The sequence below is a fragment of the Oncorhynchus gorbuscha genome, linkage group LG01 (assembly GCF_021184085.1).
Source record: "Oncorhynchus gorbuscha isolate QuinsamMale2020 ecotype Even-year linkage group LG01, OgorEven_v1.0, whole genome shotgun sequence".
NCBI classification, from domain to species: Eukaryota; Metazoa; Chordata; class Actinopteri; order Salmoniformes; family Salmonidae; genus Oncorhynchus; species Oncorhynchus gorbuscha.
Genome location: NC_060173.1, coordinates 45,349,935 through 45,367,362, shown reverse-complemented (window position 1 = coordinate 45,367,362; position 17,428 = coordinate 45,349,935). Strand labels below are relative to the sequence as shown.

The 17,428-nt window shown below is 44.6% G+C and overlaps 1 protein-coding gene across 2 annotated transcripts in view; it reads right to left on the bottom strand.

Moving 5' to 3' along the window:
* Window positions 1–12,148, bottom strand: part of shisal1b (shisa like 1b) — a 72,328-nt gene extending 60,180 nt beyond the window's left edge. For both annotated transcript variants that reach the window (XM_046354211.1, XM_046354221.1), the window contains exon 1: window positions 11,790–12,148. The gene's annotated coding sequence lies outside the window, so the exon portion shown is untranslated. The remainder of the gene's footprint in view (window positions 1–11,789) is intronic.
* Between the last annotated feature and the right edge of the window lie 5,280 nt (window positions 12,149–17,428).

Below are 17,428 nucleotides of genomic sequence, written 5' to 3'. Positions count from 1 at the left end.
CTCCAGTTTGTCCTCGTCATTTCGAGTGAAAGTTGTGTTTTTTGTTTGTATTTACTTTACTGGATTAAAGACTCTGTTTTCGCCAAGTCGCTTTTGGGTCCTCTTTCACCTGCATGACAGAAGGAACCGACCAAGGAATGGACCCAGCGACTTCAGACGCTCGTTACACTGCCGTCGAGATCCAAGGAGCCATGCTCGGCAGACACGAGCAGGAATTGTCTGCTGCTCGCCATGCCGTGGAGAACCTGGCCGCTCAGGTTTCCGACCTCTCTGGACAGTTCCAGAGTCTACGTCTCGTGCCACCTGTTACTTCCTGGCCTGCCGAGCCTCCAGAACCTAGGGTTAATAACCCACCTTGCTACTCCGGGCAGCCCACTGAGTGCCGCTCCTTTCTCACGCAGTGTGAGATTGTGTTCTCTCTCCAACCCAACACATACTCTAGAGAGAGAGCTCGGGTTGCTTACGTCATTTCACTCCTTACTGGCCGGGCTCGAGAATGGGGCACAGCTATCTGGGAGGCAAGGGCTGATTGCTCTAACAAGTTCCAGAACTTTAAAGAGGAGATGATTCGGGTTTTTGACCGTTCAGTTTTTGGTAGGGAGGCTTCTAGGGCCCTGGCTTCCTTATGCCAAGGTGAACGGTCCATAACGGATTATTCTATTGAGTTTCGCACTCTTGCTGCCTCTAGTGAGTGGAACGAGCCGGCGCTGCTCGCTCGTTTTCTGGAGGGACTCCACGCAGTGGTTAAGGATGAGATTCTCTCCCGGGAGGTTCCTTCAGATGTGGACTCTTTGATTGCTCTCGCCATCCGCATAGAACGACGGGTAGATCTTCGTCACCGGGCTCGTGGAAGAGAGCTCGCATCAACGGTGTTTCCCTGCTCCGCATCGCAACCATCTCCCTCCTCTGGCTCAGAGACTGAGCCCATGCAGCTGGGAGGGATTCGCATCTCGACTAAGGAGAGGGAACGGAGGATCACCAACCGCCTGTGCCTCTATTGCGGAGTTGCTGGACATTTTGTTAATTCATGTCCAGTAAAAGCCAGAGCTCATCTGTAAGCGGAGGGCTACAGGTGAGCGCAACTACTCAAGTCTCTCCATCAAAATCCTGTACTACTTTGTCGGTCCATCTACGCTGGACCGGTTCGGGTGCTACATGTAGTGCCTTGATAGACTCTGGGGCTGAGGGTTGTTTCATGGACGAAGCATGGGTTCGGAAACATGACATTCCTTTCAGAGAGTTAGAGAAGCCTACGCCCATGTTCGCCTTAGATGGTAGTCATCTTCCCAGTATCAGATTTGAGACACTACCTTTAACCCTCACAGTATCTGGTAACCACAGTGAGACTATTTCTTTTTTGATTTTTCGTTCACCGTTTACACCTGTTGTTTGGGTCATCCCTGGCTAGTATGTCATAATCCTTCTATTAATTGGTCTAGTAATTCTATCCTATCCTGGAACGTTTCTTGTCATGTGAAGTGTTTAATGTCTGCCATCCCTCCCGTTTCTTCTGTCCCTACTTCTCAGGAGGAACCTGGCGATTTGACAGGAGTGCCGGAGGAATATCATGATCTGCGCACGGTCTTCAGTCGGTCCCGAGCCAACTCCCTTCCTCCTCACCGGTCGTATGATTGTAGTATTGATCTCCTTCCGGGGACCACTCCTCCTCGGGGTAGACTATACTCTCTGTCGGCTCCCGAACGTAAGGCTCTCGAGGATTATTTGTCTGTGTCTCTTGACGCCGGTACCATAGTGCCTTCTTCCTCTCCGGCCGGGGCGGGGTTCTTTTTGTTAAGAAGAAGGACGGTACTCTGCGCCCCTGCGTGATTATCGAGGGCTGAATGACATAACGGTTAAGAATCGTTATCCGCTTCCCCTTATGTCATCAGCCTTCGAGATTCTGCAGGGAGCCAGGTGCTTTACTAAGTTGGACCTTCGTAACGCTTACCATCTCGTGCGCATCAGAGAGGGGGACGAGTGGAAAACGGCGTTTAACACTCCGTTAGGGCATTTTGAGTACCGGGTTCTGCCGTTTGGTCTCGCCAATGCGCCAGCTGTTTTTCAGGCATTAGTTAATGATGTTCTGAGAGACATGCTGAACATCTTTGTTTTTGTCTATCTTGACGATATCCTGATTTTTTCTCCGTCACTCGAGATTCATGTTCAGCACGTTCGACGTGTTCTACAGCGCCTTTTAGAGAATTGTCTCTACGTAAAGTCTGAGAAGTGCTCTTTTCATGTCTCCTCCGTTACTTTTCTCGGTTCCGTTATTTCCGCTGAAGGCATTCAGATGGATTCCGCTAAGGTCCAAGCTGTCAGTGATTGGCCCGTTCCAAGGTCACGTGTCGAGTTGCAGCGCTTTTTAGGTTTCGCTAATTTCTATCGGCGTTTCATTCGTAATTTCGGTCAAGTTGCTGCCCCTCTCACAGCTCTTACTTCTGTCAAGACGTGTTTTAAGTGGTCCGGTTCCGCCCAGGGAGCTTTTGATCTTCTAAAAGAACGTTTTACGTCCGCTCCTATCCTCGTTACTCCTGACGTCACTAGACAATTCATTGTCGAGGTTGACGCTTCAGAGGTAGGCGTGGGAGCCATTCTATCCCAGCGCTTCCAGTCTGACGATAAGGTTCATCCTTGCGCTTATTTTTCTCATCGCCTGTCGCCATCTGAGCGCAACTATGATGTGGGTAACCGTGAACTGCTCGCCATCCGCTTAGCCCTAGGCGAATGGCGACAGTGGTTGGAGGGGGCGACCGTTCCTTTTGTCGTTTGGACAGACCATAAGAACCTTGAGTACATCCGTTCTGCCAAACGACTTAATGCCCGTCAAGCTCGTTGGGCGTTGTTTTTCGCTCGTTTCGAGTTTGTGATTTCTTACCGTCCGGGTAGCAAGAACACCAAGCCTGATGCCTTATCCCGTCTGTTTAGTTCTTCTGTGGCTTCTACTGATCCCGAGGGGATTCTTCCTTATGGGCGTGTTGTCGGGTTAACAGTCTGGGGAATTGAAAGACAGGTTAAGCAAGCACTCACGCACACTGCGTCGCCGCGCGCTTGTCCTAGTAACCTCCTTTTCGTTCCTGTTTCCACTCGTCTGGCTGTTCTTCAGTGGGCTCACTCTGCCAAGTTAGCTGGTCATCCCGGTGTTCGAGGCACTCTTGCGTCTATTCGCCAGCGCTTTTGGTGGCCGACTCAGGAGCGTGACACGCGCCGTTTCGTGGCTGCTTGTTCGGACTGCGCGCAGACTAAGTCGGGTAACTCTCCTCCTGCCGGTCGTCTCAGACCGCTCCCCATTCCTTCTCGACCATGGTCTCACATCGCCCTAGACTTCATTACCGGTCTGCCTTTGTCTGCGGGGAAGACTGTGATTCTTACGGTTGTCGATAGGTTCTCTAAGGCGGCACATTTCATTCCCTCGCTAAACTTCCTTCCGCTAAGGAGACGGCACAAATCATTATCGAGAATGTATTCAGAATTCATGGCCTCCCGTTAGACGCCGTTTCAGACAGAGGCCCGCAATTCACGTCACAGTTTTGGAGGGAGTTCTGTCGTTTGATTGGTGCGTCCGTCAGTCTCTCTTCCGGGTTTCATCCCCAGTCTAACGGTCAAGCAGAGAGGGCCAATCAGACGATTGGTCGCATACTACGCAGCCTTTCTTTCAGAAACCCTGCATCTTGGGCAGAACAGCTCCCCTGGGCAGAATACGCTCACAATTCGCTTCCTTCGTCTGCTACCGGGTTATCTCCGTTTCAGAGTAGTCTGGGTTACCAGCCTCCTCTGTTCTCATCCCAGCTTGCCGAGTCCAGCGTTCCCTCCGCTCAAGCGTTTGTCCAACGTTGTGAGCGCACCTGGAGGAGGGTGAGGTCTGCACTTTGCCGTTACAGGGCACAGACTGTGAGAGCCACCAATAAACGCAGGATTAAGAGTCCAAGGTATTGTTGCGGCCAGAGAGTGTGGCTTTCCACTCGCAACCTTCCTCTTACGACAGCTTCTCGTAAGTTGACTCCGCGGTTCATTGGTCCGTTCCGTGTCTCCCAGGTCGTCAATCCTGTCGCTGTGCGACTGCTTCTTCCGCGACATCTTCGTCGCGTCCATCCTGTCTTCCATGTCTCCTGTGTTAAGCCCTTTCTTCGCACCCCCGTTCGTCTTCCCTCCCCCTCCCGTCCTTGTCGAGAGCGCACCTATTTACAAGGTACATAAGATCATGGACATGCGTTCTCGGGGACGGGGTCACCAATACTTAGTGGATTGGGAGGGTTACGGTCCTGAGGAGAGGAGTTGGGTTCCGTCTCGGGACGTGCTGGACCGTTCACTCATTGATGATTTCCTCCGTTGCCGCCAGGATTCCTCCTCGAGTGCGCCAGGAGGCGCTCGGTGAGTGGGGGTACTGTCATGTTTTGTCATTTATTATCTTGTCTTGTCCCTGTGCTTCCCATTCTATTCGTTTCCCTCTGCTGGTCTTATTAGGTTCTTTCCCTCTTTCTATCCCTCTCTCTCCCCCTCCCTCTCTCACTCTCTCGCTCTCTCTTCTCTCTATCGTTCCGTTCCTGCTCCCAGCTGTTCCTATTCCCCTAATCAATCATTTAGTCTTCCCACACCTGTTCCCGATCCTTTCCCCTGATTAGAGTCCCTATTTCTTCCTTTGTGTTCTGTTCCTGTCCTGTCGGTTCCTTGTCTAGAATTCACCGTGCTGTGTTTGTGTATCGCCCTGTCGTGTCGTGTTTTCCTCAGATGCTGCGTGGTGAGCAGGTGTCTGAGTCTGTCTGGTTCAAGTGCCTTCCCGAGGCAACCTGCTGTTCACCTGCTGTTCAAGATCGAGTCTCCAGTTTGTCCTCGTCATTTCGAGTGAAAGTTGTGTTTTATTGTTTGTATTTACTTTACTGGATTAAAGACTCTGTTTTCGCCAAGTCGCTTTTGGGTCCTCTTTCACCTGCATGACAGAGAGATTGACATTCATATTATGAATATTAGCTCTCTGTGTACAGCCAAGGGCCAGCTGTGCTGCCCTGCAAAAAAAAATAATTTAAAAAAGTACCTTTTGTGGCACCTGACCACACGACTGAACAGTAGTCAAGGTGCAACAAAACTAGGGCCTGTAGGACCTGCCTTGTTCATAATGCTGATAATGAAGATAGAGCAGAGCTTTATTATGGACATACTTATCCCCATCTTCTGTTGTATCAGTATGTTTTGACCACTGTTATTCCAAGCAGTTTAGTCACCTCAACTTGCTCAATTTCCACATTTTTTATTACAAGTTTTAATTTGTCCCAAACACAATGCTTTGAGTTTTAGAAATATTTAGGACTAACTTATTCCTTGGCACCCACTCTGAAACAAACTGCAACTCTTTGTTAAGTATTGCAGTCCTTTCAGTCACTGTAGTAGCTGACATGTATCGTGTTGGGTCATCCGCATACATGGACACACTAGTAAAAATTAGTAAAGACTTTTAAAAAACTAATGGGCCTAGACAGCTGCCCTGGGGAATTCCTGATTCTACCTGTATTATGCTGGAGAGGCTTCCATTAAAGAACACTCTCTAAGAGTTGGTAACAGGCGGATTTGTCTCCTATTTGAACCAGTAAAGGGAGCTTTACCATTCTTAGATAGCGGAATTACTTTTGCTTCCCGCCAAGTCTTGGGGCACACACTTTCTAGTAGGCTTAAATTGAAAATATGGCAAAGAGGAGTGGCAATATCGTCCACTATTATCCTCAGTAATTTTCCATCCGAAGTTGTCAGGCCCACGGTGGCTTGTCTTGGTTGATAGACAACAACACTTTTTTCACCTCTTCCACACTCACTTTACGGAATTCAAAATTACAATGCTTGTCTTTCATAATATGGTCAGATATACTTAGATGTGTAGTGTCAGTGTTTGTTGCTGGCATGTTATGCCTAAGTTTGCTAATCTGGCCAATATCAGTTGGTTTTGTGACGAAAGAGCCATCTGATTCAATGAATGATGGAACTGAGTTTGCTTTTTTCCCCCAAAATTTAATTTAAGGTGCTCCAAAGATTTTTACTATCATTCTTTATGTCATTTATCTTTGTTTCATAGTGTAGTTTCTTCTTCTTTTATTCAGTTTAGTCACGTGATTTCTCAATTTGCAATATGTTTGCCAATCGATTGTGCAGCCAGACTTATTTACCATACCTTTTGCCTTATCCCTCTCAACCATAACATTTTTCAATTTCTCATCAGTACATGGGGATTTAACCGTTTTTACAGACATTTTCTTAAAAGGTGCACGGTTATTTGTAACTGGAATAAGCAATTTCATAAATGTGTCAAGTGCAGTGTCTGTTCCTCATAACACACCACTGACCAACAAATATTATTTACAGTTGAAGTCAGAAGTTTACATACACTTAAGTTGGAGTCATTAAAACTTGTTTTTTAACCACTCCACAAATGTCTATAGTTTTGGCAAGTCGGTTAGGACATCGACTTTGTGCATGAAACAAGTAATTTTTCCAACAATTGTTTACAGACAGATTATTTCACTTATAATTCACTGTATCACAATTCCAGTTGGTCAGAAGTTTACATATACTAAGTTGACTGTGCCTTTAAACAGCTTGGGAAATGTGAAGCTTCTGATAGGCTAATTGACATAATTTGAGTCAATTGGAGGTGTACCTGTGGATGTATTTCAAGACCTGCCTTCAAACTCAGTGCCTCTTTGCTTGACATCCTGGGAATATCAAAATAAATCAGCCATGACCTCAGAAAAAAAATTGTAGACCTCCACAAGTCTGGTTCATGATTGGGAGCAATTTCCAAATGCCTGAAGGTACAACGTTCGACTGTACAAACAATAGTATGCAAGTATAAACACCATGGGACCACGTAGCCATCATACTGCTCAGGAAGGAGATGTGTTCTGTCTCCTAGAGAGGAAGGTACTTTGGTGTGAAAAGTGTAAATCAATCCCAGAACAACAGCAAATTACCTTGTGACGATGCTGGAGGAAACAGGTACAAAAGTATCTATATCCACAGTAAAACGAGTCCTATATCGACATAACCTGAAAGGCTGCTCAGCAAAGAAGAAGCCACAGCTCCAAAACCGCCATGAAAAAGCCAGACTACAGTTTGCGATTGCACATGGGGACAAAGATCATACTTTTTGCAGAAATGCCGAAGAACACTATCCCAACCGTGAAGCATGGGGGTGGCAGCATCATGTTGTGGGCGTGCTTTGCTGCAGAAGGGACTGGTGCACTTCACAAAATAGATGGCATCATGAGGTAGGAAAATGATATATTGAAGCAACATCTCAAAGTTAAAGCTTGGTTGCAAATGGGTCTTCCAAATGGACAATAACCCCAAGCATACTTCCAAAGTTGTGGTAAAATGGCTTAAGGACAACAAAGTCAAGGTATTGGAGTGGCCATCACAAAGCCCATACAAAACCTTGTGGGCAGAAGTGAAAAAAAAGTGTGCGCGAGCAAGGAGGCCAACAAACCTTTTCAGTTACACCAGTTCTGTCAGGAGGAATGGGCCAAAATTCACCAAACTTATTGTGGGAAGCATGTGGAAGGCTACCCGAAACGTTTTACCCAAGTTAAACAATTTAAAGGCAATGCTACCAAATACTAATTGAGTGTATGTAAACTTCTGACCCACTGGAAATGTTCTGAAAGAAATAAAAGCTGAAATAAATAATTCTCTCTACTGTTATTCTGACATTTCACATTCTTAAAATAAAGTGGTGATCCTAACTGACCTAAGACAGGGAATTTTTACTAGGATTAAATGTCAGGAATTGTGAAAAACTGAGTTTAAATGTATTTGGCTAAGTTGTATGTAATCTTCTGACTCCAACTGTACATAAACAACATAGGAATCACTACAACACGTATTATATGACCTGTTATACACTATATTAGAACCAGACTTTGGAACTTTGGTTTTCCTAGATATGGCTACTATATTGTGATCACTATATCTGATGGATCTGGATACTGTTTTCAAGCTAATTTCTGCAGCGTTAGTAAAGGTGTGATCAGTACAAGGTGATGATTTCTTTCCTGTGCTGTTTTAACTACCCTGGTAGGTTGACTGATAACCTGAACCAGGTTGCAAGCACTACTTACAGTTTGAAGCTTTTTCTTGAGTGGGCATCTTGATGAAAGCCAGTCAACATTTAAATCACCCAGAAAATATACCTCTTTGTTGATTTCACATGCATTATCAAGCATTTTACATGTTATCTGTATACTGACTGTTAGAACTTGGTGGTCTATAGCTTCCCACCAGAATGGGCTTTAGGTGAGGGAAATGAACCTGTAGCCATATTACTTCAACAGTATTTAACATGAGATCCTCACTAATCTTTACAGGAATGTGGTTCTGAATATGAACAGCAACACCTCCATCATTGGCATTTCTATCTTTTCTGTAAATTATATAACCTTGTATTGCTACCACTGTATCATCAAATGTATTACCTAAGTGAGTTTCAGAGAGAGTCAGAATATGAATGTCATCTGTTACTAGAAAATTATTGATTTCATGACCGTTGTTTCATATATTAATGTGGGCTATTTTGAGCACTTTTCTACTGAGATGCTTACCTATTTTTATTGCTTTACTGGGAAGCTTAGCAGAAGTAGATATGCTCATGTTATTTATGTTAGTGCAGGGTGAGCTGCACACAGTGGACAGTATACATCTGGTTCAAAGGCACATGATTACTGCATACACTAGTTGTAGGATCAGCAGAGGCATTCAGGACAGTTAGAGGGACATACATTAGGTTATTTACATTGTGTCTACCATCGCCTCTGGTGTAATGTACATTTGCTGAAGCATTATGCCCACACTGCGTCACAATGGAAGGGATTAGCTGAGCTGGGCTTGAGTCATTGATAAGCCAATTTCTCAACGTAGCCTTATAATGCTGTGAAAGGATCCAGGAACCCAAATGATTTGACTGGATCCCATCCTCCTTATGAAGTGTGTTTTGTTTCCAAAAAGTATCGAAATTATCGACAAAAGTTACACCCATTAAGCTGCAACAATCAAGCCAGTTGTAAAGAGAAAGAATCCTGCTAAAGCGTTCAATGCCACGATTCAGAGAGGGCACAGGGCGAGATATGATGGGTCTTTTGTTAGTGTCTAGCAGAGAGTCAATCAGCTCTTTAAAATCCAGTTTCATCTGTTCAGAGCTGCCCTTCATAACATCATTAAAACCCACATGGACAACGATAGAATCAATTTCCATGTCCTGTCATAGTACATTTGGGAGCAGCTTTGTAATATCATTTACTCAAGCTCCGGGGTAGGACATTGTTTTTGCTCCAGGAACGGTCACATATCTTACCATGGAGCTGCCAAAAATCATGGCTGGTGAGAATGTCAAGGAAATCCGCCCACTCTCATGCTTCATAGGATTTGGAGAACCCTTTATGGATGGGTGAGAGGCAGGATAACTTGAGCCCATTGCTCCCGGCGCCTGGTGAAGGCCTCTGACAGATGGAAAAGCCCCGCTTGATCCAGAGCAGGGACGATGTTGACTTAGAAATCGTAGTAGTAGGCACTGCAGACACAGGCACCCTCCGCGACAAAGGTGCAGACAGATCAGGCTCCAGGGCGGCGAAACTATTTGTTGTTGGTATCCAGTGTAGACTGCTTTATGGGAGGCCGCTGTGCTCCTTTGGTTACGCTATCAGATGGGGGAGCTCCGGGCAACACCGGCCAGTCGGATAACGACAAATGACAAGGCGGAGATGCATCCAACAAGAACGAACGCCGTCCAGGCACCTGGGTAGAAAATGTAATCATTCCACTCTGCGTTTTCCCCAGTTTCTTAAGTAGGCTGGCGACCTGCATGATCAAGGAAGCCACCTCTAGCCTATAATCCTCGGCAAGTAAACAATTGCCGCATTGGAACTCCGAGGGATCCGGTTGGTCCCTGAACAAAGCGCAGTAGATACATCTTCTACAGTGCTGGAACTGTTCATTTATTTCTCCAGACAACGAGGGCTCCATTGCAAAACTCATCTAGTACCAACATCGTAAGCTTGATGGCTAGCAGCTTAGCGTCTCAGTCAAGCAGGCTTCAACCTGTCTGTTAAGCGGGATTCCGGGACAAGAAATAGCGGTCCTAGCTGTTAAAAGCTAACCGCGCCACGGAATTCACTATTCGGTATTTGTATTTCATGATTAGCGGTTTTGTTTTAATAATAAAAAAATAACACACCATGTGTTTTCCAGCGTACAATGTTCAGCTGCGCACTCCGTTGACGTATGAATGACTGCCGGAAACGTCTTGACTGCCGTTAAGTATGCAATGACTAACATGACAAGAGGAACAGATGATGATTCCATTCATTCCATTCCAGCCATTACAACGAGCCCGTCCTCCTATAGCTTGTCCCACCAGCCTCCTCTGGGCTGAATACCCCCTCAGATAATGTCCTCAGGGCTGTCCCCTTACAGGGCCCTGCAGAACAGAACAGTGTGTGTCTGACACAGTGACAAGGTCACAGACGGTACTTTAGTTGTGGAGATAATGGCTAATGGTCAGAATTGGTTTAGTCACATGGAGATGACTGCCATTAGCAGTCCAAAACATATGTATGTACGCACACATGGTGGGAAAGGTCTGCTGACAATAAGAGAGAATAAACTATGTACACTAGGAGTCTAGAATGACTGTGCTGTTGCACCTCCACCATGTGTTCACACTAAGAAATACTGTCCTGTGTTCCAACTTGAGTGTGTGTGATCCTGTATATCCTCTCCCTTGTTAAAATGAAATGAGTACATTCATAATAACATAGACCTGTTAATTGACTCCCTTTCCATATGTCAGAGAACAGTGTTCCCAGAGAAGGACCCACAGGCGAGCTGCAGTGTAAAGCCACTCTGCAAGCATGCATAAAATGCATTCCTCAAATGCATTGTTGTGAGAGAGAATATGCTACATGCTCTCAGTGCCCTGCCTAAATCCTTTCCTACTTTGCAGTCATTCGAAGTGAAGGCTCAGCACTGTGTGTTGATGTGCATTAGCTCTAATGGACTCATTACCTTAAAACACTCCAAAGCGACACAGTGTCACCCACATATGCAGACGCTGGCACACATGCATACACACGCAGACCCACACAAGATGCCTCTGGCCACTTTTAATAACTCCAACAAAAATTGGCAACGGAAGCCCATAAGCTTTTTAAGTCCTTTCGCCACACACAAGTGTGAATTCTAATCATTAGTCAGTGAGAAGACGGCTTTATGTGATGTACAAATGGATTCTCCCTTTCCTCTCTAAATCCTCTCATGTGCCTCCAAGCTCCCCCACGCGCCTGTTTCCAAGTTACCCACCAACAGCCACTGCCAATCGGCCTTAATTGCCTCACATTTAAAGGGGGAGCTGAGAGACACAGAGCTAGCTAGCCGCCCTCGCGTCTCTTACACTGAGCTTACTCTGCTGCCATGGAAGAGAAAACACTCCACCTGGATGTCAGAGAACGAGAGAGAAACAGAGAGCACACCGTGTACCCAACCCAGAGTGAAACTTCACTCCTCCCAACAAAAGAGGCAGGCATCCCTCAATGATGTGAAACCAGTGTATTGTTTGGCTTCATAGCTGTATCGAACAAAGCCATGCAAGTTACGCCTCTGTCTGTGTCCTCCTGCAGGACGATGAAAAGGACATGTAAGGATGCAAATATAAACTTTCAAATGCCTTGCTAAGGTCCACAAAAACAAGTCCATACAGAGCAAAAAGAGAGAAAGAAAGAGGGAACTCCTAGTGATTAAGACCAGCGTTCTCTACTCACCCTTGTTGAGCCTGTAAAGGAGGGGGGTCTCCCGTTTCTCTGTGCAGTCAATTACTCCCCTGTTGCTTCTTGTGCACTCTTCCTTTGTTGCAGCTTAACACAAACGCATCCTCATCCCAATGAATTGATCTAAATCAATAGCTCTCGAGGGAGAGAGGAGGGAAGGAAACGCAGAAGAAGAAAAGAGCACTCTTCCCAAGTCCTCTGCACTGTATCCAAGCGGTTAGAGCTCAGCGAGAGTGTGAGTGAGAGAGAGAAGGAGAGAGCTAGAGAGTTGAAGTGAGTGAGGGAGTGAGAGAGAGAGAGGAGAGAGCCAGAGAGTTGAAGCGAGTGAGGGAGTGAGAGAGAGAGAGGAGAGAGCCAGAGACTTGAAGCGAGTGAGGGAGTGAGAGAGAGAGGAGAGAGCCAGAGAGTTGAAGCGAGTGAGGGAGTGAGAGAGAGGAGAGAGCCAGAGAGTTGAAGCGAGTGAGGGAGTGAGGGAGAGAAGGAGAGATCCAGAGAGTTGAAGCGAGTGAGGGAATGAGAGAGAGAAGGAGAGAGCCAGAGAGTTGAAGCGAGTGAGGGAGTGAGAGAGGAGGGTAGCTAGTGTGTATGCACTAGAGTGTGCACTAGAGTAGAGCAGAAGCCACAGGATCAGCTGCTGTTACACGAACAAGGGATTCTCTGCTCTCCCGGCTCTCCGGGGGAAAGACTTCTGCTCAGTAACTTTGCTGAAGATCCCTTTGTGTGAATATGACCTTCTCCTTCCCTTTCTCCTTAACATCTCTCTCTATCTACTCCTCCTTCTCCTCCATCCTCCCTCAGTTAATTTGCATCCCAGAGAGTTATAATCTAATCTCCGCCCCTATCACCACCCTCACTGTCTGTCCAGGGGTCATTGCATGATCATGGACACGCACATGGAAATATAGTATTTAAATGTGAGTATTTATTGGGATCTGAGAATTGAATCATGCAAACGTGCTATCACACGCGTGTAAGTACATGCGCACACACACACGCATTCACACACATGTACACAAGCACACATAAAACACAAAAGAAAGTGATGGATATCTGCAGTCCTCAACTTGAAAGGACCTTGCTGTGTGAGTAACTAGGCAAAGAACAGGGTCAGTGTAAATAGCACTCTGTCATTTCTCCTACAGGTCTGTGATTCATGATGTGACGCATGTGCTCTGTAACAGTATAGGAGCGTTAAGTGCTTCTCTCCCCAGGAGAGTTACTACTGTCCAGGCTGTGTCCCATCTGCCCGTTTGGTCCAGGGTCTTCCGGGTTTGGCTGGGGTAAGCCGTCATTGTGAATTAGAATTTGTTCTTCACTGACTTGCCTTGTTAAAGAAAGTTAAATAAAGTAAAAAATAAAATACTGTAAAGCTCAGCACCATGTTATAGAATGCACAGAAAGCCCCCTGCCAATCATATTAGTGGAAGGTGCTTTAGATGGCACCCAACAGTCATGCTTGTAAATATACAGTATGTTGATTAAGTGTCATAATTCCCCCTTTGCCACAAACACAGCACCTGAAGATAAAGTGAAAGGGGACCTTTTCAAATGGGAAAAAAGGAAAGAGGGGAACATTTGGCGTTGCTGTCGTCTTGATGTGTGCATAACGGTTTGGTGTGTGGGCGGCACCAGCACGCTGACTGAGAGATGAAACGCTCCCATGGAGCCAGCGAGGATCATGGGTATTGTCCTGTTTTGGCTGCTGTTGACGCTCCAGCAGACCTGAAAATGTGCATCAGAGGTTTACAAATAAGTAATAAGTGTTAGTCAGAGACAGGTGAGAGGCAAGACCAGACCAGAGCTGCCTATAAGGAGCCCTGTAGCTGACTCGGGAATGGAGGCTACTGTATTGTGCAGTATGCTGTCCAGCCAACAGGAAATACTGGAGGGGAAATACTGGGGATGTTTTGAGAAAAAGTTTTAGTATATTGTTGCTGGTGTACTCAGCCATGAGAGAGAAAGTATTTCTCATTGGTCATAACCGGTCTTTTCACCTTTATTGTTCCAGTGATTGTCCTTTGTAGAGTGGCAATTGTCATTGCTGGGAAGTATTTGTGCCGTCTAAGAGTGAGATACAAGTACACAGTCTGAAACCTCCAGCAACAAAGAGTTTTTTCTCTACTTTTGCATATTTGTAATAAGGACAAATATGTAATAAGGACAGTACTGTATTGTACCCGCACTGTATTGTCTCTCTAGTCACTCTGACATCAATGCAAATGTAATCGAAAATCTAATCAAACACTTTCTATAGGCGATGCAATTGCGTGAGAAAACAGAGTGATGGCTTCTATTAAACAGAGGAGGATCCCATCAGCTTTCTATAGGTGAGGCCTACTACATTTATTTCCCATCTTTCCTAATATTAAGCACATCTCTTTAAAATAGAAATATAACCTACCCCAATGGCATGAAAATGAACCACAGGAAAAGCGTCGTCCCTTCACTTTTTAACTGCATAGATGACGTGTGATTATTTTTTCGAGACAGGTGCATGATAATGGTCCATTCTACATCAAAACAAATTTCACACATCTATTATTTAGCATATGTAAAGACAAGATTAAATTAAGAACAGTTTGATGGGTGACAATATTAGCATATCACTTGTGAATGATGCTCAGCGTGAGGCAAGAAACAATGCCTTTTTTTGCTACTTTTAGAAGTTGCACACCTCATGTAGCCTGACCCATAGGCCTATGTGTGTTGATAAGGTTTGGATAACAACAAGCCCAGTTTAAGGCAAACGGGCATGCTTTTTTTGTGTGACTTTTTCAAATCATAGTTGCACACCTTATAGCCTACTGCCATGTGTGCATTGTTGTGCTTACAATGTGAAGAAATAGCCTTATGCTTTCTCAACATTTGAAGCTAAACATTCTCATCTGTTGCGTCAAGCTCATTGCTAAAGAAAATATAAAAAAATTTATGCTAGTGGTTGTATTTATTTGGGATCTATCGCATCCCACAACTGTCCCAGACTATGTTTAGAATGTTATTTCTCGCACAGTGTAACGATATTCGTAGGTGGAAGAAGGTGAAGAGGACCAAGGTGCAGCGTGGTACTTGTTCATGGTAAATTTAATAAAGAAACTGAACACTAGAACAAAAACAACAAGCCGGAAACAACGGAAACAGTTCTGTCTGGTGCAAAGACAGAAAACAACTACCCACACCCATAGTGGGAAACAGGCTGCCTAAGTATGGTTCTCAATCAGAGACAACGATAACCAGCTGCCTCTGATTGGGAACCATACCAGGCCTAAACATAGAAACACAACACCTAGACATAAAACATAGAATACCCACCCACATCACACCCTGACCAAACTAAAAATAGAAACATACAAAGCAATCTACGGTCAGGGCATGACACACAGGATAGAATAGGTAAGTTTCTGTACTATGTGGGATAGTAGATATAGTGCTTTTGCTGTTTGTTAGGCATCTCATCTTGTTGGCTGATGAAAAGCAAATGTGCACAGTTCTTCAAACATCTTCAAAATGCGCCTTAGAATTGGATAAAGACATGTGCAGTTGCGTCCGGGATGTGGTGGTCTTCACTTGCAGCCTGTGAGAAAGACCCATGCTTTGGCATGTAGCCGGGAGAAGGGATAATATAAAATAATGCCCATGGAATTCTAAGCAAATCTTGTCTGCTAAATAAACTAGTGTAGCCCACAGCCATAGCAAGATCAGGGCCTAACATAAGGACAACTCAGAGTATGCTATTCTGTGTAAATAGACTACATTTTCTTCATATCATGATTCTTTAGACCTGTCTAAAATCAATAATGGATTTATTGTGATGGTGTAGGCTATATTACATGGATTTATTGTGATGGTGTAGGCTATATTACATGGATTTATTGTGATGGTGTAGGCTATATTACATGGATTTATTGTGATGGTGTAGGCTATATTACATGGATTCATTGTGATGGTGTAGTCTATATTACATGGATTTATTGTGATGGTGTAGGCTATATTACATGGATTTATTGTGATTGTGTAGGCTATATTACATGGATTTATTGTGATGGTGTAGTCTATATTCCATGGATTTATTGTGATGGTGTAGTCTATATTCCATGGATTTATTGTGATGGTGTAGTCTATATTACATGGATTTATTGTGATGGTGTAGGCTATATTACATGGATTTATTGTGATGGTGTAGGCTATATTACATGGATTTGACTTTTTTTTAAATGTGGACGTTCCAAAGGTCTGCATCAGTGGCTTGTAGGCTGTGTTTGGAAGCCAGGAGATGCTAAATGTGTTTATGTTAATTAACAGTCAATTCCCATGAGCCCGGCAGTTATTTGCTTGCCAATCACCGATTGCTAACATTTCATCACCACCACATGTCACGTCCTGACCATAGAGAGCCTTTATTTTCTATGGTCAGGTAGGTCAGGGCGTGACTGGGGGGTTAGCCTAGTTTATATTTTCCATGTGGGGTTCTAGTTTTGTTTTCTATGTTGGTGATTGGTATGATTCCCAATTAGAGGCAGCTGGTAATCATAGTCTCTAATTGGGAATCATATTTAGGCCTTTTTCCACCTGTGTTTTATGGGATATTGTTTTGAGTTAGTGCACATAGCACCTCTTTAGTCACAGCTCGTTGTTCTATTGTTTGTTTGTTTTGCTAACTTTTCACTTTATAATAAATTATGTGGAAAACATATCACATTGCGCTTTGGTCCGTCTCTACAAACGAACGTGACACCACAGCCCTATCTTCAATCAAAACCTAATATTAGATAAAGAGAACCTGAGTGAACAAATAACAACACAACGACATATTTATTTCACCCACTTGCCCCTGTGTGAAAAAGTATTTGCCCCCTTACACTCAATAACTGGTTGTGCCACTTTTAGATGAAATGACTCCAACCATTGCTTCCTGTAATTGTTGAACAGTCTCCCACACTACTGTGGAGGAATTTTGGCCCACTCTTCCATGCAGAACTGCTCGTTTCAAGTCCTGCCACAACATCTCAATTGAGATTAGGTCTGGACTTTGACTAGGCCATTCCAAAACTTCAGATTTGTTGCTTTCTAGTCATTTTCATGTAGACTTGAATGTGTGTTTTGGATCATCTTGGTGCATGACCAAGCTGCGCTCCAGCTTCCAGACGGATGGCCTGACATTCTCCTGTAGAATTCTCTGATACAGAGCAGAATTCATCATTCCTTCTATTATTAAGGCAAGTCTTCCATGTCTTGAGGCAGCAAAGGATCCCCAAACCATAACACAACCAGACTTGACTGTTAAGATTCTTACTGTGGAATGCAGTGTTGTTTTCACCACACATATTGGGACCCATGTTGTCCAAAATGTTATACTTTCGACTCATCTGTACTTAGAACATTCTTCCAAGAGTCTTGATCATCCAGGTGCTGCATTGGAAAACCTGAGTCTACTTTTTGAAATAGATGTGTCCCATTATGTCTGGCGAAAACCAAACACTGCATATTCTAAACATGAGACAGGTTCTAGGCCCATTAAAGGGAAACATAAAGCTTAGAGGACTAGATTTGCTTGTTTGACAGAAAAATACACACTAACAAGAGTACATTAAAATTACTTCTTAGATCTGTTACTTCCACTTGATAGCTTTCTGAAA